At 36.0% G+C, this 11,048-nt stretch overlaps 1 protein-coding gene across 15 annotated transcripts in view; it reads left to right on the forward strand.

Annotated features, from left to right (window-relative positions):
- The window catches only part of ENOX1 (ecto-NOX disulfide-thiol exchanger 1), a 616,720-nt gene that overhangs the window by 62,993 nt on the left and 542,679 nt on the right, over nt 1-11,048 (forward strand). The window lies entirely within an intron of this gene.

Below are 11,048 nucleotides of genomic sequence, written 5' to 3' on the forward strand. Positions count from 1 at the left end.
AAAGGGTGACTGAGATAACTATGGATTAGGAAAAAAATCAGGCCTCCTTAAGTTCATTTTAGTTTTCAGTTGAATTTCCTCTAAAACCTATTACCAGAGTTACAATACAAAGGCAAACTCGACTGGTTTTTGTTTAATCTATATTTATGGATTTGGTGTTAATTGTTTTTACTATCGTGCTAGTCGGGGAAGATACGCAAATGAATAAAATGGTCCTTGTGCTCAGGTATAGGCAAGTAGATTATTTCATCAATGTGGTAAAATCGTGTGCCAAGGAGTGAGGGATGCATAGATTCTAGGGGAATTCCCTCCCCTGTCCTTTCTGTCCGTATGTTGGAGGCACTGTTGAAACAGAGTTGTCAAAATGGACACAAGGGGAAGCAGAGTGTCAGACCTCTAAGAGGCAGAGCACTTAGAGGACAGACCAGGCCTGCATGAACTCAGCGTTCTGGGTCCTGGGAAGGATGGATATGCCTCTCCTGTTTGTGCAGAAGCATGTGCTACCTTTCATGCATGAGAAGTCCTTTGTATATATTTGATTTATTTAATTGAAAAGGACTGGTGGAGGGGCAAAGTGGACACTTCCATTTGGGTAATAGCGAAAAGAAAGAGCATGAAAAATGGATTTTTAGAATCTTTTCCTGGTGTTCACAGCATTATTTAAAAGACCTAATGCGATGTCATGTATGATTTATGCTGCATAGGTGTTTTTCTACTGTGTTTGAGCCAGATAGGTATTACAGCATAATTTATGATGCAGTTTCAAATATAAAAACTACTCTAGTGATGTGAAGAGATAAGGGGTTGTACTGCTGATCAGATATCCCAGAATAACTGTATTCAGTAGCAAAGCTTATATTTGGACATTTTTATCCTTATGAAAAATTCTGGAGTCTCATTTTCTTTTTTTCTACAGCTTAAAGGTTTGGTCCAATTCTTTCTGTCATGTGTATGCATGTGTGTGTGTGTAGGTTCAGGCATTTGTATAGATGCTTAAAATCCCACCACCAATTTGAAGTATAGCAACACCTGGACAGGAAGTGTCTTGGGTCTCATTTATGGTGTGATCAGCACACTTTTAAATTTTGAGTGTCTTCGGTGACTCTCCATTTGTCTTGGCTTTGGGAAGAGTCTGTTAAAATGAATTTGTACTCATAGAGTGCTTTGTTACCTACTCGAAATGAATGTAAGAAGATTAAGAGTTTGAAGTGCTTTTAGGAATAGCAGATAAAGTCGGCTGTCTTCCAGTTTTTAATTTTCAGTTGAAATTTGTGGTGATGTCATTTCAAAACAACCCTAACGGGTAGAATACAGAGTACTTACAAGGCTCCCAAGTAATTTTTTTTTTTTTTTTTGAGAATAGAAATGTTAAATGAATGTTACAGCTTTGCTTTTATAGATTTTGATTTCAATCATGCTCTGGGCTTAAGTGGTGGGGAAGTGAACAGAAATTACCTCCCACCAAGAGGTAATTTCACACCTGCTATACTTCTAAGTACCCCAATATGGCTTTCTTTAGAGTGATTTTCAAGATGCTTAAATAATAAAAGCTGTATAGTATATCTTCAAATGGGACAAAGGTCCTGTTTGGCAGGCCCAGGCTTCCACTTGCTCTGCCAAGGCGGGGCCTAAGGTCTGTGCTCAGGAATCCTCTGTGTAGAGATAAAGCTCTAGATCCCCAAGTGTTTCTTAAGGTTGGGGGACAGTTTGGAAAGGGCTAGAAGCTCACAAACTGTGTTGATGCCCTGGGAAGAAAACCTTTTGTCTCCCTGATATTTTTAAAACTCTGTTTTACAATGATGTAATTTTCTTGGTATATCTTTTAGATTTTCTCATGATTCAGATGATTATTGTCATGTTTGTGTGAAATTGAGGATGCCATTTTAGTAGTCTTTCACAAATAGACCTGGGATTTGTAATCATTCGTATTTCCTTTAGCAACTGGGGTAAATGTTCAATATTGACTTTGAATTCAGAGGAAGGTGGTTAATTTTGTGATCTTCAGTAAATTAGTTAACCTATTTTTTTTTAACTTTTAGAGTAATAACAGTGATAAGAGTAATTTTACCTACTTTATGGATTTGTTATGATTTTAAAAGACAATACATGTAAAGTCCCTCTCATCGTGTCTAGTATTTAGGATACACCAATAAACAATATCTGCCACCATCATTATGATTATTACTTTATGTCCAGTTGTTATCTGATGTTACATGTTTCCTAAAACCTTAGGTAGTCCTGTACTCTCTCAAGGGACAAGGAGCTTACTGTGTCCTCAGACAGGCCCATGTTTGCTTCTTTGGAAATTTTTCCTCATGCTTGTTTCCTGCTTTATTATAAATTTCTTCCCAGAGATTTTTACTGTGTTCTCACAGGTCACTCTTAACCTGCATCCTCTGTGAACACTTAACTGTTAGAAATCATTGGCTGTGTTCTTCTTAGATCTTCTCTGTTGCCTAAGGCCCTGATGTTATGCCATCTCATCATTCCAGTTACTCTCCTGTAGATACCTTCTAGTTAGGATCATAATAACTAAAATTTGTATAAAGCATTAGAATTTGCAAAATGCTTTCACTTACATTGTCTTTTAAAATTGTCTTTTAAAATTTTGCAAAAAAGGACATTGAGGCTCACAAAGGCTAATCAATTTCTGTTTGCATACATTGCTAATAAGCTGCTGAAATAATTTGAATCCAGTAACTTTTGATGAGTTCTTTTCTACATTCCTGTTCAAAGGTGGCTCCAAGAATTGGACATTATACCCCAAGTATGGTCTGTTTAACAGAGGAGAGCAGGGTTATTGTCTTCCTAGCTTGGGATGCTAAGATCTTTTGTTCTTTACGATATGCACCACATTCTGTGTTTAACAAGTGTTTACTGAGCACTGAATGAACATAAAGAAATAGCCTACGTGCAGTCATAAAGCCATGCATGAATCAGAGTCTCTATGCTCCAGAGACTGATGGCTCAGTAGCAGGGCTGTTGACCTAATTTGCAGGGTACAGGGCAAAATGAAAATGTGGGGTCCCTTGTTCAAAAAGCAGGGGGAAAAGTGCCAGTAAAGGTATAAAATATATAAAACCATTTTTTCTTATTTGTGTAGTCTCTCAATGTATGGTGTTTTAAATTTGCTATTTAATATCCTAAGAAAATAATAATTAAAAATTTAAATATTAGCGTGAATTTTACCATCCGTGTACTGTGTAATTTTGTTTTTAAATGTAATATAAGGATACTAAATGTGTATGTGGAATCATTGAAATGACACAAATCTGTTCTTACTAAACCAGCAGAAACACTGGACAAAACTAACTCTGTTGTTTCTATTTCACTTCTTGATATATGCACGTTCTACCCACCACTCTCTCCTTTTGGACTACTGATAAGTAAGGAAGGACTGAAAAGAAAATGAATAATGGGTTGCCCTGTGTTGTTCTTCTTCTTTTTCTCTGTGTCATTATTTCCAGCAAGCGGTTGACTACTATTTAGAACAACGTTGCCTTCTTTCTGCCTGTGAATCAAGTTCTGGTTCAAGTGGAGAGCATGCCCTCTCAGTGTTGTGAGTGTCCCTGTTTACGCACTACTTAGTCATGTGTTTACCTTGTACTTGGCTTTGAGTCTTGTTAGACTCCCTCCTGCTCATTGTAGATCCACTGGAATTCTGTCTTCCTGGGGCATCAGGAAAGCTATATACAAATAAGGTAGAAAGGAATGGGGACACACTTATATATACCCCTCTGGTCATGCCCATGCTCCAGTGTCCCATCAGACTTCATTTACAAAACACAAGTTCAAAAATAACGTTCTTAAAAATGTCAAGATGATAACGGTAGAGCATTAAACTCAGGTGTGTCTTTCTAAGAGTGAAGCTTTTTTTTGTGGCTGCACAAGTCACATGCCCATAACACCAGCACTGTGAGTAGTAGAGAATAATTGAGATAGCTCAGAGGGCTTGGGCACCTGGGAAGAGTAGGCAGAGTTTCAAGGAGGAGGTGATATTTGAGTAGCCATTGAAGAAGGAAATGATAGAGAGAGGCATTGAATGAGCTTCTGTGTGAAGGAAAACTTGGGGTAAGTCACTGAGCGATGGAAGTACAGAAACTGGTAGGTTCAGGGAGCAGACCCAGTCCAGGACTGCCTTTTTAAAGAGAACGTAGTATGTTTATAGAACATTTACTTGTGTGGCTCAAGAAGATTGAGTGAGATCATTGCTTTCTTATTTATGTTGCATAGGATCTGTAAGCACAGTCCTGAGAAAAACATCAGGCTTATATATGTGATTTTTCAATAATAACATAGGTAGTTTATGTTAATTTTAGACAATTTCCCTTCAGAATGAAACACTGTTCTGTCTTGTTTTTAGAGTGATTACAGTTAAAGATATACATCTTGAATTTTTTCAAATATATCTGCTTGAAGAGAGGATTAGGTGAACCTGCTATAGGTTCTTTTCTTTATATTTCAGTAAATTTACAAATGGTGGAAATTTAAGCAAATTTATAAATGTTGCTCTTTTGATGTCTCAGAAATAGGATATGAGATCTGATACCTTTCTAGCAGTCTTAGAAGGTCAGAACTGGGAAAGAGACTCATTCATTTGGACAGGCTGGAGGTTGGGAGTGTGTATGGCCCCTTAGGTGAAAAGCTCTATAGCCAAAGGGTGTGGCAAGCTTTTTCAGGATTTTGGCCGGTCTTTTTAGGATTCTGGTGCTCCACTGCCTGCTCCGAGACTGTCCACACTTGGTGTGCTACATTAGGGTTCTCTGGCAGTTGGTTGTTCCCTTGGATTACTTCTGTTGAAATGAGAGATTAGTCAGGTGTTTTGTCTATGAGTCCCTTAGGACTTGGTACATTTCTAGTTTCTAGAATTTCGCTTTCGATCTTCTAATCTCTCATCTTTCCAGCCACAGCATTGATTATGACCACTGGGGCATAGAGAATTCAGGGGGAGCCTGAATGCCCAGGCACTGCAATGAGCAGCTCCAGCACCCAGGCAGAAGGGCAGGCTGACAGTCACAGAAACCAAAGTCCACACCTAACCTTGAACGTGTGTGTGTGTGTGTGTGGGTGTGTGTGTGGGTGTGCATGTGTGTGTATTTGAATGAGTGTATATGGAGTGCTACAACTCAGTGGCAGGTATGAAAACACAGTTATCACTGCTGAAGGACATCTGATTTCTAATAGGCAGTACATACAAGAGGCTTAAGAATCTTTGTGGAAACAAATACCTGGAAGAGTGACTAGCTCCAGACCTTCAGGGAATGGTTGCCAGTGAGAAGTAAAATGCTGATAGTCTTACATCTAGATCAGCTTGGAATCAGGCCCTGAGCCTTCAGGGGATAAATCAGTTGCCTCCCTGAGAGCTGGAAAAGAATAGTGGTAGGAAAAATAAATGATAGGATGATGATAATTTTTCCCATATATGGAATATTTCTCAGTTAATTCATCGTGTCCATTGTAGCTGATCTTAATGTAATTTTTAAATAAAGTTTCTCCATAGAGATCTTGTGCATTCTGTTTTAAAACTGAAAATGTGTAAAACCTTTATGAAGACAATTTAAAAATACTACTAAAGGACATAGTAGAATACTTGCACAAGGAGGAATATATAACAGATGCTTGTTTGAAGGGTCCTACATCAACATTGTATCATTATTCCTGAGCTATTTTAACAGCTTTATTGTGATTCTAAGTTTTAACTAATTTCAACTTTTATTATAGATTAAAGGGTACATGTGCAGGTTTGTTACATAGGTATATTGTGTGATGCTGAGTTTTGCGGTACAAATGATATTGTCCCCCAGGTAATGAGCATAGTACCTAGTATCTGGAGAAATAGGAACGCTTTTACACTGCTGGTATAAAAGCTTTTTCAGCCCATCTGCTCTTCTCTCCCTCCCTCCCCCATCTAGTGGTTCCCAGTGCCTGTTGTTCCCACATTTATGCCTAGGTGTATTCCATGTTTAGCTCCCATTTATAAGTGAGAACATACTGTATTTGGTTTTCTGTTGCATTAATACTCTTAGGATAATGGTCTTCAGCTCAATCTATATTGCTACAAAGGACATTATTTCACTTTTGTATGGCTGCAGTGTATTCCATAGTGCATATGTACCACATTGTCTTTATCCAAACCACTGTTGAAGGGCACCTAAATTGAGTCCATGTCTCTGCTATTGTGAATAGTGCTGCAATGAACTTATAAGTACATGTGGCTTTTTGATAGAATGGATTATTTTCTGTGAGGTATATACCCAGTAGTGAGTTGCCAGGTCAAACGGAAGTTCCACTTTAACTATTTTGAGAAATCTTTAGACTTCTTTCTACAGTGGCTGAACTAGTTTGTATTTCCAGCAACATGTATATATGATTCTTTTTCTCCGCAGCCTCGCCAGCATTTTATTTTTTAACTTTTTTATTATTATCTCTTAAGTTCTGGGATACATATGCAGAATGTGCAGGTTTGTTACATAGGTATATATGTGCTATGGTGATTTGCTGCACCTATCAATCTGTCATCTACATTAGGTATTTCTCCTAATGCTATCCCTCACGTAGCCACCCACCCCCAGACAGGCCCCAATGTTATGTTCCTCTCCTTGTGCCCATGTGTTCTTATTGTTCAGCTACCACTTATGAGTGAGAATGTGTAGTGTTTGGTTTTCTGTTCCTATTTTAGTTGGCTGAGAATGATAGTTTCCATAGTTTCCAGCTTCATCCATGTCCCTGAAAAAGACATTAACACATCCTTTTTATGTCTGCATAGTATTCCATGGTGTAAATGTGCCACATGTTCTTTATCCAGTGTATCACTGATGGGCATTTGGGTTGGTTCCAACTCTTTGCTGTTGTGAACAGTGCTGCCATAAACATACATGTGCATATGTGTCTTTATAGTAGAATGATTTCTAATCCTTTGGGTTGATAGTCAGTAATAGGATTGCTGGGTCAAATGGTATTTCTGGTTCTAGATCCTTGAGGAATTGCCACACTGTCTTCCACAATGGTTGAACTAATTTACACTCCCACCAACAGTGTAAAAGCATTCCTATTTCTCCACATCCTCTCCAGCATCTGTTGTCTCCTGACTTTTTAATGATTGCCATTCTAACTGGCATGAGACGATACCTCATTGTGGTTTTGATTTGCATTTCTCGCATGACCAGTGATGATGAGCTTTTTTTCATGTTTGTTGGCTACATAAATGTCTTCTTTTGAGAAGTGTCTGTTCATATCTCTTGCCCAAATTTTCATGGTGTTGTTGGTTTTTTTGTTGTACATTTGTTTTAAGTTCTTTGTAGATTCTGGATATTAGCTCTTTGTCAGATGAATAGATTGCAAAATTTTTCTCCTGTTCTGTAGGTTTCCTGTTAACTGCAATGATAGTTTCTTTTGCTGTGCAGAAGCTCTTTAGTTTAATTAGATGCCATTTGTCAATTTTGACTATTGTTGCCATTGCTTTTGGTGTTTTAGTCATGAAGTCTTTGCGCATACCTCTGTCCTGAATGGTATTGTCTATGTTTTCTTCTAGAGTTTTTAGTAATATTCATTCTGACTGGTATGGGATGGTATCTCACTGTAGTTGTAATTTACATTTCTCTGATGATTAGTGATGAGCTTTTATTTTCATGTTTGTTGGCCACTTATACTATATCTTCTTTTGAGATGTGTCTGTTCATGTCCTTTGCTCATTTTTAAATTGCATTATTTTTTGCTTGTTGATTTGTTTTTGCTTATATATTCTGGGTATTAGACCTGGTCAGATGTATAGTTTGTGAATATTTTCTCCCATTCCGTAGGCTGTTTACCCTGTTGATAGTTTCTTTGGCTCTGCATAAGCTTTTTAGTTTAATTAGGTCCCACTTGTCAGTTTTTGTTTTTGTTGTAATTGCTTTTGGGAACTTAGCCATAAATTCTTTGCCAAAGCCAATGTTGAGAAGGGATTTCCTAGGTTTTCTTCTAGGAATTTTATAGTTTGAGGTCTTAAATTTAAATCTTTAATCCATGTTAAATTAATTTTTGCTATACTGAGAGGTAGGGATCCAGTTTCATTCTTCTGCATATGGCTAACCTGTTATCCCAGCACCATTTATTGAATAGGAAGTCTTTTCCCCATTGCTTGTTTTTGTTGATTTTGTTGAAGACGAGATGGTTGTAGACGTGCAGGTTTATTTCTGGGTTGTGTATGCTGTTCTTTTGGCCTTGGTATCTGTTTTTGTACCTGTACCATGCTGTTTTGGTAACTGTAGGCTTAAAATGTAGTTTGAAGTCAGGTAATGTGATATCTCTTGCTTTGTTCTTTTTGCTTAGAATTACTTTGGCTATTCAGGCTTTTTTTTTTTCATTTTTATTTTTTTGGTTCCACATGAATTTAAGAATAGATTTTTCTAATTCTTCGAAAAACCATGTTGATAGGTATTTTGATAGGGATAGCACTCAATCTATATAGTGCTTTGGGCAGTATGGCCATTTTAACAATATTGATTCTTCCAATCCATAAGCATGATATTCATATGTTTTTCCATGTATTTGTTTCATCTCTGATTTCTGTCAGCAGTGTTTTGTAGTTCTCTCTGCAGACATTACTTAGATCTCTTTGGTAAGATGAATTCCTAGGTAGTTCATTTTTTTGTGGGAATTGTAAATGGGATTATGTTCTTGATTTGATTCTCAGCTAGAAAATTATTACTGTATAGGAATGCTATTTTTTTTTGTACATTGACTTGATATCCTGAAATTTAACTGAATTAGTTTTGATAAACTAATTCATAGTCTTTAGGATTTTCTATGTGTAGAATTATATTGTTGGCAAAGAGAGATCATTTGACTTCTTCTTTTCCTATTTGGATATCTTTTCTTTCTTTCTCTTGCCTGATTGCTCTGGGCAGGACTTCCTTGAGCATTCTACTTTCAAGTTAATTTCAAGATATTTCTTTTATTGTGGATGCTGTCTTATTTTCTTTTATATTTTTCTACTTGATAATTGTTTCTGTAGAACAGTGTTGTAGATGTTAATGTTTATCTTTAATTCAACCACCTTGTTCAAATTTGTTTTTATTTTTCTACTTATATGTTGATTCTGTTAATTGTTATCTATTGGTTTAGCTTACTTTTTTATGTTGGGCACATTGCCCTTTATCTATTGATTGTGTTAATTTTTTTATGTTGATAGACATTTTTTATGTTGATCACTTTTTTTCTCTCCTCCTTCAATTATTATCCTTCTGATTTCTTTTTGTTTTCTCCCATTGTTGGCTTGAAGTAGTGTTATGGCTTGAGGTAGTATTATGAGTTAAAGTTTTTAAATTAATTGAGGACTTGCTATAGATTTTGGTATAGAACGTTTATCTTATTCAGGAAATTACCCTCATTCTTAGTAGTCTGAGAATTTTTAACATGAATCATTGTATACTTTTCTAATGTTATTTCTACATTTATTAAGATAACCAAGTGGTTTTTTTTTTTCATTTAATCTGTTAATGTGGTGGATTACTTTAATAGATTTTCTAATGTCAAACCATCATTGAATTATTAGGAAGTTTGTTTTCCAGACAGACATAGGATTATATCTGAACATCAGGATAAACTTTTATCTGATCATGATGTCTTTGTTATCTTTGTCATAGTCTCCTTGCCCTGCCACCATCTTTCCCTCCTCCTGCCCTCTTTTTTCCCTCCCCTCCTATTTTAATACTCTGTTGGATGTGATTGACTATGTTTATATTAACATATTTGCATCTATGTTGGTAAGTGAGATTTTCTTATATTTTCCTTATTAGGTTTTGGAGGTAAGGTACCAGTGTCCTTATCACATATGCTGGGCAGCTTATCCTCTTTTTCCAGATATTTTAACAACTTATATAAAATAGAAATGATCAGTTTGTTGAAAGTAAAACTCTCTGGCAAAATGAGTTTTGGGCCTAATTTTTTTTTTTTTTTAGACAGACTCTTCCTTTGTCAGCCAGGCTGGAGTGCAGTGGTACAATCTTAGCTCACTGCAACCTCTATCTCCCAGGCTCAAGCAGTTCTCCTGCCTCAGCCTCTTGAATAGCTGGGATTACAAGCATGTGCCACCACACCTGGCTAATTTTTATATTTTTAGTAGAAATGGGGTTTCACCATGTTGGCCAGGCTGGTCTCTAATTCCTGACCTCAGATAATCCATCCATCTCCGCCTCCCAAAGTGCTGTGATTACAGGCATGAGCCACCACACCCAGCTGATCTGGGCATGATCTTTTCCTTTTTTGGAAGAGGCTTAAAAATTATTATTTCCAGTTCTATTTTTTAATGATTATTGTTTTATTCAAGATTTCAATTTTATTTTAAACAATTTTGATGCTTAATATTTTCAAGAATATTTGATATTCTTTTCTTCTTTAAAAATCAGTTTGTAGTTATTTCTGTTTTTAAATTTAATTTACAACTTCTACATTTTTATCTTTTTCAGATTTTCTTCATGTATAATTTAGCAATCTTTTTCAAGAACTAGCTATCTTCCTTCTCCCTTTTTCTTTCCTCTTCTTTCTCCTCTTTCTCTTTGTCTTCCTCCTCCATCCTTTATGAATGTTTTTTACATTAATCCCTGCCCTCATTATTGTTTTTTTCATGTGTTTCAATTTGTTACTTGCTTTTTGCAGATTCTTGTGTTGACTGTTTAACTTGCTTGTTTTCAGTCTTTTTTGTTTCCTTAAAAATGTACTTAAAATTATAATTTAGCTTAATATTTCCTCTGTAATGGCTATTTAATATTTATTTTGCCACCTTTTTTTACTTTTATGTTCCTTTGTTATTAATTTCAGATTTTACTACATACTATGGTCATAAAAATTTTCTATATAATGTTGATCCACTGGAATGTATTGTGTTTTTCAGTATTGTGGCTGATTACCTCATCAGTTTTTGTCGTTTTAGTTTTCATTTCTCAGATAACTAATGATGTCAAATTGAAGCCATTTCTAAACACTAATTGTCCATTTGCATCTTCATTTCTCAAGGTTTTGTTTAATTCTTTTACCCATTACTTATTGTATTATTTGTTATTAAATTG

The sequence above is a fragment of the Saimiri boliviensis genome, chromosome 16 (genome assembly GCF_048565385.1).
Source record: "Saimiri boliviensis isolate mSaiBol1 chromosome 16, mSaiBol1.pri, whole genome shotgun sequence".
Taxonomy (NCBI): Eukaryota; Metazoa; Chordata; class Mammalia; order Primates; family Cebidae; genus Saimiri; species Saimiri boliviensis.